The sequence below is a fragment of the Mycetomoellerius zeteki genome, unplaced genomic scaffold (assembly GCF_001594055.1).
Source record: "Mycetomoellerius zeteki isolate Tzet28-1 unplaced genomic scaffold, Tzet1.0 scaffold245, whole genome shotgun sequence".
Lineage (NCBI taxonomy): Eukaryota > Metazoa > Arthropoda > Insecta > Hymenoptera > Formicidae > Mycetomoellerius > Mycetomoellerius zeteki.
In genome coordinates, this window is record NW_017257222.1 from 931674 (window position 1) to 947929 (window position 16256).

The 16256-nt window shown below is 34.6% G+C and overlaps 1 protein-coding gene across 1 annotated transcript in view; it reads right to left on the reverse strand.

The window, feature by feature from the left end:
* LOC108723600 (paired box protein Pax-6) overlaps positions 1–15697 on the reverse strand; it is a 128238-nt gene extending 112541 nt beyond the window's left edge. The window contains exon 1 of the mRNA XM_018449465.1: positions 15629–15697. The gene's annotated coding sequence lies outside the window, so the exon portion shown is untranslated. The remainder of the gene's footprint in view (positions 1–15628) is intronic.
* Positions 15698–16256: the final 559 nt, after the last annotated feature.

Here is a 16256-nt window from a genome sequence, read left to right on the forward strand (position 1 = left end):
GAGCATATGTCTATAGGACTTTTTTTCTTAGTTTTTTACTCCTCTACACGCTCCCGAAGTTTTGCCATTTAATTTGGAAACACCCTGTATATAAATTGTGATTATTGATAATTTAAATAATAACTCTACGAAACAACTATGTATCGAGTTCTTTTATTTGAGATGTTTGTAAGTAATTTACATAATAATAATTTTAATAATCCAATATAATTATGTTCTAATCTGTATAATGAATTTGTAAGTTCTTCAATAAAATCGTTTCTTTTTCGTGTACTATAATTTATTTATTTATATATCACTAGCTTTTTAGATATTGGTGACAAACCAACTTCAACAAATAATGTGTTTATCTTTTGGACAATATATTTAAGATTCTATTTAATTCTGTTAAAGATTTAATGCGATCATTTCATGCAATTGCAAGAAACTCGCGATGGCACGCAGAAGACACGCGGCCTATTGTGATGAAACTACACGAGTAGTGGCTCAAAAAGCCAAAGTATCTACCACCTGTCTCTCGTATGGACTGAAAGCGAGGAGAACACCATTCAATCGCTTCCCAAGAAATCCAAGAAACGATGTTGAGAGTTTTCCCATAAAGTTGAAGAGGGATCGCGCGAACATGGGGGCGGATGTGTCGCGCGAGAAATCACAATGAAGACTTTCGACCGCTGTTGTGGGATTCGTGTTGTCATTGACAAAAGGCCCGAGTCGCGATGTGAAAGAGTGAAAAAGATGAACCATGGTCCGGGAATTGAACGAAGGGAGGAAAAGAAAAAGAGAGTAGAAAATGCGTAGGATAAGAGAGGATTAAAATCGAGTACCCCACTTTGAAGGGTATTAATCCGTCCCTTATTACAGATACGAGAGTTCGTTTTTTTTGTGCACAGATGACCCTTCAGCTTGCAGACAATAGAATAGGGATAATAAATATGCATACAAATACATATGTAATCATTATATATTGTAGATATACATAATAGGAACTCTTCTATATGTAGAAATTTACAAGCAAAATAATATGCTTTGTGATATTGAACAGCAAAACTGTACTTAATTTGTATATCCAAATTAACATATATTCCTTTCATAGATTCCTCTTTCACTGAAATAGCTCGTGTTTATAAACCATCAAAATATATTTAAAAGCTTGCATAATAAACGGTGAACGCACAGCAAACAGTCTCAATGCTGATCGCTTCCAACGCATCTGAAACGCTTGCTTCAAGAACCATCCCGTGAAACACGTGGATCAGGAAGGAGTGAAGGACGGGGGAGCTAGGGAGGCTTGAGGGGGTGTCTTTGAATAGGTAAGTTCCGGATTTAAAATCCCGGGCTTCACTCGAAATCGCGTTACCAAACGTGTCTCTGCATCCTTCGCAGCGTGCGAAGGGATTATAAGAGTACCTAACGCAAAGTCCTCCTCCTATTTCCACGATATCTCACCGCGGGGTGTTCTTGGGTAACCGCAGATGCGACGCGTCAAAGTCTCGTCTCTCGTCTCTCAGATTTGTGACGTAAGCGCGCGTAAATACGTCGCGTTCTTCACATCGTCGTGCCTGCGAGAGGGATAACTAGCACGAGGGTGTGCATACTTTCGAGTGGTGGCAAAAGTATGTAATTCGAAATGAAGGCCCTTAAATGAACCAACGTGTCGCTCCATCCGCTCTTACACGACAAAGAAGAAAAAGAAGAGAAAAACCGCTCTCTCCAGTAGTAATTCAATTTCAAAGTGAAGAAAGCGAGAAATGTAATTAGAGACAGTGCTAAGTGCTCGAGTCGTCACGCGATATAATTAGCTCCGACCATTCGTTTTCTGTGACGAAAGACGCAAAGGAGTATTTCGGGACTTACATTTTGATCCTTTTGCGTGCATCGTGTTTGATTTTGTTCACCCGTGTGGTGAGTAAAGTGCGTCAGACGAAGGTACAAAAATAAAACGTCGTGCTGAAAAAGAGATTTAGGTGCATTTGCTTTTGTCTAAGCGAGTAACTCATAAGTATGTCAAGCTGGTTCTTTTTCCCTTCACAGAATCTAGCGGTTCTTGATATTAATTAAAATTAAATTACAATCTTTATACTGTTGAGAATATCAATAACTTATCATTACTCAATTATTATTTCTCTTAAATTTTTTATCTAACAATAATATATGCATAAAAAATATTTTGTTATTAAATTACATCTCATACAGCATAAATCATTCCAGTAATGTTGCAATAACAATACAGTAATGTTGCAATAATATTATTGTAAGCTTTTATGCTATAAGGGATTGCTTTTGTATCTACTTATTTTTTTTAACTTCTATAATCTTTTGTTAATGATTCTTAAAAATTTCAGAATTTAAATAATCTTTTCATTATCATTATACATCTATCTCTGTGTAATTATATTCTTTTCTCCTCTATAATAAAAATATTATAAACGTTCTCACATGCTTTGGATCTTAATCATGGCAAACTGTTACAGTGCACAGGTGTATCCATTCTTTCGTCCATTCTTCGGTGCTTCATGGTGGTCCATTTCCCATCGTTCGTCGTCTGTCGCCTGCTTGGAAAATATCGCAGCTTCGTATAAAGTATCTCGATCGGTCTGGCGCATGACCGGTCGACGTCGGGTCATCCAATACTCTACGGCGAACTTTTTTGTGCCTTGGGATGCCTATCGCTTCGTCGAGATCCGTCCATCGTCCGTCTCGTCCGTGAGCAGTGGAGGCTTCATGGGTTCTCGGGGTAATATTACGCTTCTGGGTGGCTCACCCTCCCAATGATAAATTTCTCATTCTCAGAGCTTCGCTCATGTACTCTTATTTTCTCGTTATAAACTATATGATAATCATGAACGTTATTGAAACATTTATTTCGAAAATCAGACGTACTATAACAGAGAGTAAAAATGTTTTGATAAAAGATACTGCGGATAATAAATAATGTTTATAGTACTCGTTTAATAGCCATGAAAATTTATCAGCTTCACAGTTTTAATCTTCACGGAATTCCTATTGCTCATTACTGTTTAATTTGCTTGACATTAAAGTTCTAAAAAACATTTCTTTATATTTATTTATTTCTTATTTGATTTATAACATTTTTACTTTCCCTCCTTTTTGAATTAAATTTTTTAAATAAAAATACATAGTTTTAACGTTTATACATAATAATTTGAATATTAAAGTCGTTAAAATGCGCTACAAATAATTATTAAAAAAACAAATAATTTTTTTAAAATGTGTGTATATATGTGTTATTTTTATGGGGATCAAACTTTAATGAGATATTTTTTAATATAAATATTAGAAAATCTACAGAGAGAGAGAGAGAGAGAGAGAGAGAGAGAAAGAGAGAGAGACCACTTTTAGATATCCGAAGTTAGCGCAACATTTTATTAATATGAAAGGAATAATAACAATTCCAGTAGCATTCTTCATAGTTCTACAGTTGCACATAAAAATAAAAAAAAGTTCCGCATTTTTTGTAATAAAAATCAAAATTGAAAATATGAAATGTTAATTTTGCGAATCTAGCATGAAACTTTTTTTCTAAAGTACAAGAAAGAGATCAATATTTCCACTTGGCTACAGATTTCGTTAGAACCACTCCGGTTCTATCAATATATTATTGTGCAATTTTTAGTACACGCCACAGACCTTTGTAAAATTTGATCAAAATTTTCAAATTTGACGGGTATCCATTTGTATCCGCATAGCTCCATGAAGGATCGATCAAATTGAAATATCGATTACCGATTTGAAAAGTAGAGATTTCAAGCTTTAAAATGCTTTGTCGATTTATTTTCTGCGACGATTTTTCACCGAGTTATGGTGTTCTGAATATTGTGCAATTTTGAGCGTGTTCGAAAGTGTTCCCTATTTTTTATTGAGTAGTGTATATAATTTCGAATTAAAATTCCAACAATTATTATAATTTTAATATATTTTAAATACAGGGTGTTAAAAAACCTATTCAGCATTTATATTTTGACAGACTCAAATGTAAAAATTAACAAGTATGAAAAGTAAACGTAAACTTTATGTTCATGTCCAATATGTGTATGTACGCGATAAGTCGTCTTACAAGAGTAACTTTTCATGGAAATGACAGAATCGTGCCGAAGCAAGAAGGTGTCGAGGTAAATAAGTGTATACGGTGATACGAGATACCACACGATCGCTAACTATAACCGATCGACAATCGAGCTTGTGGCTCGACGGATGTTAATGAAATCGAGCACTGTGACATTCTCTTACGTGGTGAATGCGCGTGTGTAACAAATACGCGCAAAAATATTCTTAAGTACCGCATAAAAGAATATTGCGGACAGAAAATGTCTAATTCCTTTCATCTGTTATTTTCAAGGATCATTAGATAATTTATATACAAAGGAAATATAACTCGATATTCTGAGAATTTTAAACATTAAAAAAATTAATTAATTATTATTTAAATAAGTATTATATAAGAGTGTAATAAACCGAAAAATAGGACACTTTTCAACATCATATAAATTTTTTTAAAAATAATAAATAAATAGAGAGTGATCCTTTATTTAGAGAAAATATATTTTTTAAAATAAAATTCAGATATAAAATTATAACGAAAATATTGAAATAATAAACATTAATGGTGTCTTAAATAATTATTGCTATTCGTGTACGCTTGCATGGTGACCAAAATTTGACATTAGTAATTATTTGAAATAAACAGGTATGCATTTTACAGTTGTCATTTTCGATTCACAAAAAATTTTACAGTTGTCATTTTCGATTCGCACGGAATAAATTTTTTATTTTTTACAAAACTAAACACATTTAAACATGAAAATTGCGTTTTTTTTAAATTTGTTGTTTTATTGTTATAATTTTAAAAAAATTGAAAGATGAAAAAAATCTTCGTGAACTGATGCGTAATATTATGAAAAATGTTATTTAAAAATTTCAAAATTGATTGAATAAAAAATTAAAACGAATTTTCAATATTTTGAATATTTTCAATATTTCTAAAGTTTTAAGAGGAAAAGTTTATATAGCAAAAGAATGATTGGTTTATAATTTATATTATGATTGTTATAGAAAAATATATAATTTTTCTAAATAAGAAAGGGTCTACGCTGTTGCCTTATGATAACTCGATCACGAGCCGTTCTCTCGATACGAGTCATCATCAATCCCGTTCGTCACCGTTAAGTCGCATTCGTCTCGCTCTCGAGTTCCCGCCGGCATCAATGAAGAAATAGTCATTGCGACCGCACGTAACACGCGCCGGTAACACAGCCTAGCGTGCACGCATAATCGTAACAAACACGTCCAGCAGTCAGGGCCAGCTTGACTTGCGAATACGACACGAGAAGTAGACAGCGGTCCGCGACGAATCTCACAATGCCTGACATCTCCATCGCCGAGGCGCGACGGAAACGAGAAGCGGGCCCCGCGACGTAGTCACGCCCATCGCGACCCATTGTCCGTGGGTCACGTCGTTCCGCTGAGATTTATCGTTCCCGGGATCCTCTCTCTTGTCATTATCCACGCTCGATTCGCGACGATTATCGAGCTCGTCGCACCGACCCACGTCCGTCCCTCCCACGGAATTTGTTTTTGCCACAGTTTCTGTCATTCGAGTGAATGTGCGTCGGTTGCAAACGCACCCGTCATCATGTCAACCCTTTATAACGGTGGATATTACAAATTAGTGAATGTGAAGTCCTAGCTAGAATCTCTATACTTTTAGATTATGGAAAAAAGAAAAATTAAAATAAATACTATCCGCTGTGTACATATACTTGCTGCTGCAGTTTTTGCATTTTGCAAGATTGATTGTACACAGATTCAAGCTTTATTTATTTATTTTTTAAAACTACATAACTGATCAAAATTAATGGCATGCCAAAATTAAGAATCCCAAAGACTCCACAAAGTCCAAAGTTAGACATGAATTGTATAAATCTGAAGGTTTAAAAGTTTAATTTTATCTGTATTCTGATTGTACTGAGATTCTTGTACAATGAAAAAATTATATAAATATTAAAAAATTTTCTGCTTTAAAAAAGAAACCTAAATTCGATTCACTATGTACAATACATTTCAATATGAACTCATTCTTAATAATTTAATAATGTGTATGTTTTATTAAACAATTCGATTCTTTATACATATATATCTCATTGTAATCAGTATAAATATATTCTTGATAATTAAATAATGTTATTAAATAATACATTATATGTTATACAACATATTTTCAATGATAATATAATATAATAATATAAAAATTCTCAATAACGATATAATATTAATACTTATATAAGAGAATGAAAAACCAAATCAACGTTATTCCTTTCCTTAATTCCTTCTTAATATGTTAAATGAAGATAAAATTAATTATGTAGCACAAGATTTCTCTTATTCAAGTAACTGAACGATAAAGAGAGTGTAATAGATGACGAGTATCTGCGACCGTGACAGTCAGTTTTGTCCTGTGCGAATGAGATTTATCGCCCGAGTATAAAAGCGTCTCGTTATTTCGCACATAACATCGAATTTCGCCGAGCGGACGTTTGAGACCACCGGATCATACCCGTCGTCAATTTTGTTTTCGACGCAGCGGTCGTTAGCGCCGCTTCGGCCGTAGCGATTCGCAAACGGGCGCCGTGAACGCCGCTGTTATTAGCATGTCGAACGATGCTACGAGAAACGAGAACGTCGATCCAGCAGGCATACGCGCCATTAATCCGCGCGTCGAATTACAAGCCACGCTGTTGTTCAATGGTCCGAGTACGATTTCCGCGCTGCGTTACTTTTCGCGCGCGCACGTTTCGCATCGACATGTGTATTTTTGAGGAGTTCGGATGAGAGCCCATCTCTCTCTCTCTCTCTCTCTCTTTCTTTTTCTTTTTCTCTTCTTTCTCTCTCTCTCTCTCTCTCTCTCTCTCTCTCTCTCTCTCTCTCGTTTCTGTTTTTTTTTTCAAGAGAAGTAATACGGAAGTACTTGATATCCTACCCACGATTTTTTTTATTAGTCGTCTCAACGACTGAGATAAATTTCCTCTACTATATTTACATAAGCAGTTCGGTAGAAAAAAAATGGCACGAGTCACTCGCATTAAAGAATAAAATTTATATGCCAAAATTTATGAAAGAAAATCTGCGAAAAGTAAATCCATAAGTTCGTAATAAAATAATAAAGTAAATTTGTACATTTTTAAAAATAAGTATAACATTTATATCTATGACTTGAATGATCTATATCATTGTACAATGGTATGAACGCTAACATTTAAAACACTGAATACTGTTTAAATTATTAAAATAATTATAATTGGGATATGTGTGTGGTTTGTTTAATATAATTTAGGCTTTTTATAAATTTCTCAATGTGTCAAAAGAAACAATTCATCATGTTCAGAAGAACAAGAATTGCTGTGAACATCAACACATATCTCATGAAGAATTTAAATTTTCGAAATAAGTATAGCTATACTACTGGATTTTGAGGCTTCGAAAACACTCCGGCCATGTAAATAAATTTCCAGAGCGGCCAATAAAGATATCAAAGGTGGTCTTCGCGATTCGGCGAAAATGCGGAGATATGCGGAGAGAAGGATTGCGTTATGCACGCATCTACACACACACACACACACATATATATATATATATACACATAAATACATAAGCACAACCTGTTATCCGAGTGTGTAGGCGAACGTGGAGTGAACGCAAGAGGAAGCCGAAAGGGAGCGAGACGAAAGATGTGAGGGTGCAGAAAATGGTGAGGGTATGGGGAAGGAAGTTACGCGCAGAGGTGGGTGATTCGCGTGGGTGGCGGTGGCGGTGGCGATGGTGGTGGTGGTGGCGGAACGCAGCGCGAGATAACTCTGCATCCAATCAGGTTTAAAGCGGGGATGGCCATCCCCCGCAGAAAATCACCCCCGTAGCGAAATTTCCACCGTACGAGGGTAGATATACAAGACGACAGACGGCTTTCTCCCTCTCTATCTTTGTCCCTCTTTGTCCCCTTCCCCTCCTCTCTCTCTCTCTCTCACTCTCTTTCTCTCCTTTCTCTGTCGCGATCGCACTTTACTCACGAACCCGAGATGACGGCGGGACGATGGCGGTTGTTATCCCTCCTCCCGCCTTTTTTTCGTCTTTTAATTCATAACCTTCGACCGCCAGTGATAACCTGCAAGTCGCTGATAAGAGAGCCACGATGTCTAAGGGGAGTGATCTGAGACGGAGGGGTGCGACGGCGGTGGCGACTGATGAGCTTCGTGAAACTCGGAGATCGAGTTCTATATAGTCGGAAGAGAAAAAGTCCAAAAGCAAAGAGCTTTCGGCACCGGATATCTAATCTCCAGAACCCGTTTCTCGCGATTGTTCAATCTTCCTGTCCTATGTGTTTCCCCTTACATATCCCTCTACGATTATTAAGTACGTAATAAAGTACGGAACAAAAATACGGGGAATATTCTTAAATATCTATCATCAAATTATTAGATATCTAAAAACATTTTAATTAACGATTTTTCGACATTTCGCACTATCTTGCTTTTTTGAATATTGGTTAAAATTGTCTCATACATTTAATTAACGTTAACAAATTAATACAAACAAGCATTAGTCAAAGGAACATATAATCCTGAAAAATAATAAATATAATATAATCCATTATAAACGTATATATATCGCGTGTGTAATTTTTCACAAAGATCCTTTACTTCAAAAGTAAAAAATTTTATCTCGTTATATGAATAATTTACAACAGTTTGTTTTAATATAAAAATACTTTCTGTACAATAACAAATATTAAAACATACAAATTAATTTTGTCTACCATAAAATCGCTGCATTCCATTTATTAATCCTTAAAATTAATGGTTGATAAAATTGTTGAATAAATGGTTATATGTGTGTACGTCTAATTTTACAATAGTTTTGAATTTTTAAAATATGATAAATAAATATTCACCACAGGCAGATGTAAAATTTGTCATTTCTTTTTTAAATCGCGTGATATTAAAATTTTATTTACTTTCTAACTTTAAAAATTCGTCCATAAGATGAGGTTAATCAATTATATTGATTTAATTTTTCGTTATGATTTACATTACTTTTCAATGAAACGTATTTCTCACGATACATACGTACATACGCACGCGGTCCGCGTATTTACTTCTTGAAGATACTCCGTAGGAAAAAAGAGAGAAAAAAAGAACATGTCTTACCAGCAAGTAAACGCGTCGCCTTGTATACATCGAAAATGCGTTTATGGTCTGGCAGCGGGCCGATAAGAAGCCCCATAAAACGAACGGCGTCCCATAAGTGTTCGCGGCGCAACTTCGACGCCTCCTTCGGCATCGCGTCCGGGTTGTATCTCACATTTGTCACGTTTATCGACTTCGCGCCATGTACTTCGCACGGCTTCACCGTGACACAGTTCGAAACATGATGAACCCTACCGTCCTCCATCGCAGAATCGGAAGGATGATACTTTTGAGAAGTGAAAAAGCTTTTTAGCTCTTATCCAACCAAGACATTCGTTTTGATGATAACACCGAACTCGTATCATCGTAAAACTTTCGCTAGAGTTAAACGAAGCAGGGCAACATGATTAATTCTTTTCAAAATGGCCACGTTTCTACAAAATAAAGAATCAGAATTCTTTCGGAACAGATCATATCTCTGGAGATGAAGGGTGTGAAAAGTAAAATATAAATGTTTGTTTTGCAAATATAGGAATGTGTAACTAATCTTTTTGAAAAGAAATGCTTTTTATGTTTCCTTTAGCAGAATTTATTAATCGAAGTTTGACGAATACAGCGGAGATATACGATTTTTTTCATAAAATGCGCACGTACAATTTGATTTCTTCTTTATTTAACGCCATAATCACGACACTATTTATTGTGTTTATATTATATGGTTTGTTTATTGTCACTAACAATATATATTAAAGGATACCGCAAACACTTAAAAATTACGACATATTTTTGGATGTCTAATAAAATGCTTAAGAATATTTACTATAATAAATATTTGTGGGGGTGGATAGGTGCGGTGCACCGATACTTTCGCGGAAAATTCTCCCCGGACAGTTCACGTCCGGGGAGAAATCTCGCGCGAAACCGAATTGCTAATTCGCTCCATGTCTTCTTGATTACGATACAGGCCCATGGAAGCGGAAGGAAATGAAGGAAGAAAAAAAATTTTCTTTTCGTCGCTCTCTCCGCGCCGTAGTGTACCCACCTCCGCGCGGCAGGATGGATGAATGGATGGATGAATTCCATCGTTATCGAGTCGCACCCCCGTTTTACAAACGGAGCAGGCCTCACCCCGCCCGCAAAATCTCTCGGCCGAACGTGCATATTTCCATTTGACACGCCTCGGCGGGCGTCTGATTTTATTAAAAACCCCCGTAACCCGATTCCGCACTCCCACGGGGAATGAAATGTTTCTTTAGCACTCGCTCGGTTTCCACAAGATGAACGCATTTTCGATGATATATGCCAAACCACATTTTCCCAAAATAGTAACGAAGTATAAGTTCTAGAGATTTTATAAGTAAACATATTACAAGGCAACTTACAGAACAAAATGTAAATTTTAAAAACCTAATTTCTCTGAACGAAATTATCCTCAAATTGTTTTTATTTAAAACGGTTTAATAGACTGTCTTTGTTTTTAAGGCCAAATTTTTATATAGATTTATCCAAAGTCTTAAGATATACATATATAAATAAAGGAAATCTAAACTTTATCAAACTCATTAAATAAAATTTCTAAACAAAATACTAAATTTACTAAAATATAAATTAATTGAAAAATTCTATTATAACAATCATGAGCTACGAGCCAATATGATATATTTGTTACAAAGTTCAAAAAATATAATATAACGCATGTTTATGTTTGCGCTTGATGAATGATAAAACGGATCAAATGATAATACAAAAATTCAAAACATAATAACATAATACAAAAATTAAACGTCGAAAATTCAGTTAGTAACAATGTTCTTAATTATACACAAAACGTTTCGATCATGAGGTCATCTTCAAGTTGTTATAATAATATCCGGGATATAATATCTTTAATATATAAAAAGAATAAAAATTATTATACGTGTATGTAACCTCGGCAGACAACGTAACACAGTAATATTGAGCGAACTGTTCCATGATTAGTACTAAGTGCAATCAAACTCTAGGAGTTACATCGAGTTACGTCATAATGTTTTTGCTATTGTAATCTAAAATCTGAAGAAGAAACAATCGATATTAAAAATAGGTTTATAAAAATTGCTACAATAATTCATATATATATATATATATGACTAAATTAATGGAAAGATATAACAAAAGTATCAAATTATACTACATATATGTCAAAAAAATTAAAAATTAAAGATAAAGAGGAATATATCTACCTCAGTTCGATTGCACACAATAATTGTATGATCTGATAGTGATATAATTGTAATTTTTTTTAAATTAATTATATAGAAAACCAGAATACCAGATGAGCTCTTTAACATATGACAGACAGATAAAAAATGAGCGTTAATTCGCGGTAGACAATCATAGACGCGATACAACGGAGAAGGATAGGAGAAGCGAGGATGGGGGGATGACTTACATCAACAGGAGAGGGGAAAAAATGTATTCTATGAGGGGGATAAGCGTTCTAGTATAGGAAGATAAGAATCAGGCAAGGAAACAGTGTCATTCTGCAAATTTAATCTATTTGATTGTATCTTTATATGTACCATTTCAGAAATCATCCTTTTATTATACGAAAGTTCCAAATCCAAAACCCTTATTTTACTCCAAAATCTTATATACTACACCTTGTTGTGATATATGATTTAATTTATCTTTACCACGATTAATGAATTTATTAAGCGTGTTGGGAATAGTATAAGCGGTTTTTTTATTTAAGCAACTCGCGACAGGAACGAAGGATTCCGATATTGATTTCACATATGGAATGGTGAAAAATTTATCTGCTGCAACAAGAGGAACTTTCTTTTGCCACGAATTGTGAGAATGATACTTTAATCTGTTATTAATTATTGAAAAAATCGTTGAAAGAGGGTAACAGTAGTTAAGTAGTGTTCGTATACAATTTCTAAGATTTGTTTCGTGAAACTGTGGATGAGATAAAATTAGGATACGATCCACAAGATTAATTACAACTCCGTTTTTATGACACGGGGGATGATGTGAATAAAAATTCAAAAATCTGCCTGAACAAGTAGGTTTATTGTAATTATCAAAAATGATGGTATTATAATATACGATGATGGTTAAGTCTAGAAAATTAATTCTATCACGACTACCAATTTCCATTGTGAACTTTAAACGATCATGTATGGAATTAAAACAATTAGTAACAATAATAAGATTGAAAGACCGCTAATGTTAAACATAATACTTTAAATTAAGAAGCGCCATAACGATCAGAACGTTAAGATGTTGAACTATTGTAAATTCATTTAAATGAATTAATTTCAGAAATGATAATTGCGTGCCGATATGGTTGTCGGACTTTCAACGCAATCAAATCTGAAAATATTAATAATCCCCCCAAATTTCCCAACTTAAAAACTGTAATAAACTTATTGCGAAAAATAACAATTAGTGATGGAATCAAGAAACTCAGAAAGGGCGGCTAATAAAATATCATCCACGTATCTATAATAAAAGAGAATTCGAATTGGAAGTTGTTGTAACGCCAATTCTTCCAGATCCTCCATAACTATGTCATTTTTTATCTGTCTATCATATGTTAAAGAGCTCATCTGGTATTCTGGTTTTCTTAATAATTAATTAAAAAAAATAACAACTATATTACTATCAGATCATACAATTATTGTGTGCAATCGAACTGAGGTAGATATATTCCTCTTTATCTTTAATTTTTAATTTTTTTGACATATATGTAGTATAATTTGATACTTTTGTTATATCTTTCCATTAATTTAGTCATATATATATATATATATGAATTATTGTAGCAATTTTTATAAACCTATTTTTAATATCGATTGTTTCTTCTTCAGATTTTAGATTACAATAGCAAAAACATTATGACGTAACTCGATGTAACTCCTAGAGTTTGATTGCACTTAGTACTAATCATGGAACAGTTCGCTCAATATTACTGTGTTACGTTGTCTGCCGAGGTTACATACACGTATAATAATTTTTATTCTTTTTATATATTAAAGATATTATATCCCGGATATTATTATAACAACTTGAAGATGACCTCATGATCGAAACGTTTTGTGTATAATTAAGAACATTGTTACTAACTGAATTTTCGACGTTTAATTTTTGTATTATGTTATTATGTTTTGAATTTTTGTATTATCATTTGATCCGTTTTATCATTCATCAAGCGCAAACATAAACATGCGTTATATTATATTTTTTGAACTTTGTAACAAATATATCATATTGGCTCGTAGCTCATGATTGTTATAATAGAATTTTTTATTAATTGTGTGAGCCGTTTATTTGATTTTAACTTAAATAAATTAATTGAATAAGAATTAATCTAATTTTTTATAATTAAAAAATTTGTCCTATAGATAATTAAAACCCACAAAAACGGAGTTTTAAAACTTCTGACTAGTCGCCGTGGTCATATTGGAATCGTGACGCCATAAGCGAGAAATGACACGTTGAAGTTTCTTGCATATCTGCATTTGTAAAGAAAATTTGAATAAAACAAAGTGATGAGATCGTTGTAAAGCAAAAAAACTTATAAAAATGTTCAGAAGCTATCTTTACTTTTCATGGCCGTCAGTAAATAATCATAAAAGGCACGTGAATTAGAGGTTTTGCTTTTTCACTTCACACATGCTTTTATAACCATTTTATACTGACTATCAGGAGAATAAGATAGCTTCTGCTTACAAGTAATTTAAAACGATATCATTATTTTGTTTTATCGCAATTTTTTTTATTTACAAATGCAAGAAACTTCAACGTGTTATTTTTTGCTTAAGACATCACGATTCCAACATGGTCGCGATAACTAGTTAAAAGCTTAAAAAAAATTAAAAACAAAAATTTATTATCATAATAAAACTTTACTGATATTGCTAAGCATATTTGTTACTGACGCACTAGACTTCTAATTTCCAAATTTGATTTGATGTCTTGATACACCTACAAGTATTTTTAGCTACTGAAAATTTGATATAATTATCTAGCAAGGGAAAGACGAAGCGTAAGTAAGATGGATTGCGTAAAGGAGGAGGAGAGAAAGTCGGCATGGTAAACGAGGTCGAGTGTTGACAGCGTATAATTTCGATGACAAGCAAAGGGGTGGTTATCTCTCGTTGCTTCTCACCCTCTTTACCACGGACTGCGAGTGGTGAGCCACCCCCGCGTGATTGTATTAATTCAAGCCACCCCTCCGCCCCGGCTTCCCATTTACACCTCACTCTCCCTTCTGTTCTACCTCTTCCTCGCATCTCACCCTCCTTCTCCTCGGCCCTCGTGTCGACGTCACCCCTCCTGAAGCACAACTTCCGGGGACAAACGAAGCGTGTCGGCGTCGCGTATAATGAAGCGCGCTCGTTCGTTTCCTCGGCGTTTTCTTGTTACCCATTTTCGTGTCCCACGCGAAGATGCTCGTGTCAGTGCCTAAATCTAAATTCCGAAAAGCTTAAGATTCGTGAAGGTATAATCAACAACTATATATAGCGCTAAAAAGCGAGAGTTAAGAATTTAAAAAAGTTGAGAAACAAAGCAAATTTAATTTAACATATCGTTACAGAATCATGAATAATTAAATTTGATCGTAAAATTATATTGCGGAAAAATTAAATATTAACAAACTAGATCTCGAAATATAAGAGGACGAAAGTAGAATCTTTTTTTTTATAAAGAATATAATTTTCTGTGCTGTGCACTGATATTTATGGATTTATTGATTACAACTGATATGTTTACCATTGAACGAAAGGAAACTATAGCTGTGTTCTAAAGTTTACTATCAGTACTGAAAATCTATAGTGCACGTAATATAAACTATAGATTTTCAGTACTGGCAGTAAATTTTGGAACACAGTCTGTACTAGCATTGACAGCTGACAGCCGTGTGACGTCCATTGTTATTGACGCAATATTATCTTGCCGGTGAGAGTGAATATCATGCTGCCATAGGAGAAGGTTACGGTACACGTGCGGATGGGTGATCGTCGGCGTAAAGTGTTCGAAAAGGCGGGAGTGGATGATCATCACTCGTGGAAGATCGAAGTGGAAGAGGTGGGTGGGAAAGGGGTACCAAGCCGTTTAGCGATATTTCACGGGGTTCTCGTCGCTCGTAAGGGTTTCTAGCGGCGTACGGTATTACCGGAGGCAGTCTTGCAGACTCGAGATAAGAGAAGCCCGGTTCCCTGTTTCCGACGGCGAGAAACGGTAACGGCGGCTAAGGCGCGCGTTCCTCTTCTCCATCTTAGCCTCGCAACACGAGAGTGTGGAGGAAACCGGCGGAAGGAAAGCCGCGAGCAAACCCTTCTGGTTGCTACGCAGTGTCCTTTTCCTCCTTCCCTCCCCCCTCCCCTCCCCTTCCCTCCCGTTGCCACCGTAAACTCGGTTAATATCTGCTTATCCTGTCTTACCATCCGCCTCCTTCGACCGTTTCGCTTCCTACGTGGCTTCCTTCTGTTCGTCGTGTTAGTTTCTGCGAAGTATCGTGAACTTGCCGACGCGTCAACGTCGCTGCGGAATATCTGCGAACGTGAAGATGCGCGTATGCCTTCGAAAGATACGCAGATATTTGGCTATTTGCATGGCATGTATTTGATATAAGCAACCATGAATACGATCTAAAAAGATTTCTTTATGAATATAGAAAAAAAATAAATACCGTTTAAAAAAATCTATGATTCTCTTATATTAACTGTTATTTCTGTTATTTCTGTATATAAAATCACATCTTGAAATATCAAATTTTGTTGTTATTTACATGTATTTATTATATGTAATCGCGAATACGTTGAGGGAAACAAAAGTTTTTTAAAAATATAAAGAATAAATAATTTCTATAAAAAAAAAACTTATATTATTCAATACTGACATTTCTCTGTACAAAATCATGTTTTAAAATATAAAGTTTTTGCTGGTATATGTATCTCTGCAACTATGAATATATCCTAAAAACAATATTTCACTATAAATATAACTATATTTATAGAGGAAAGTTAATAAAAAATAACTTTGATAAAAATAGAAAACTTGTGGATTTTA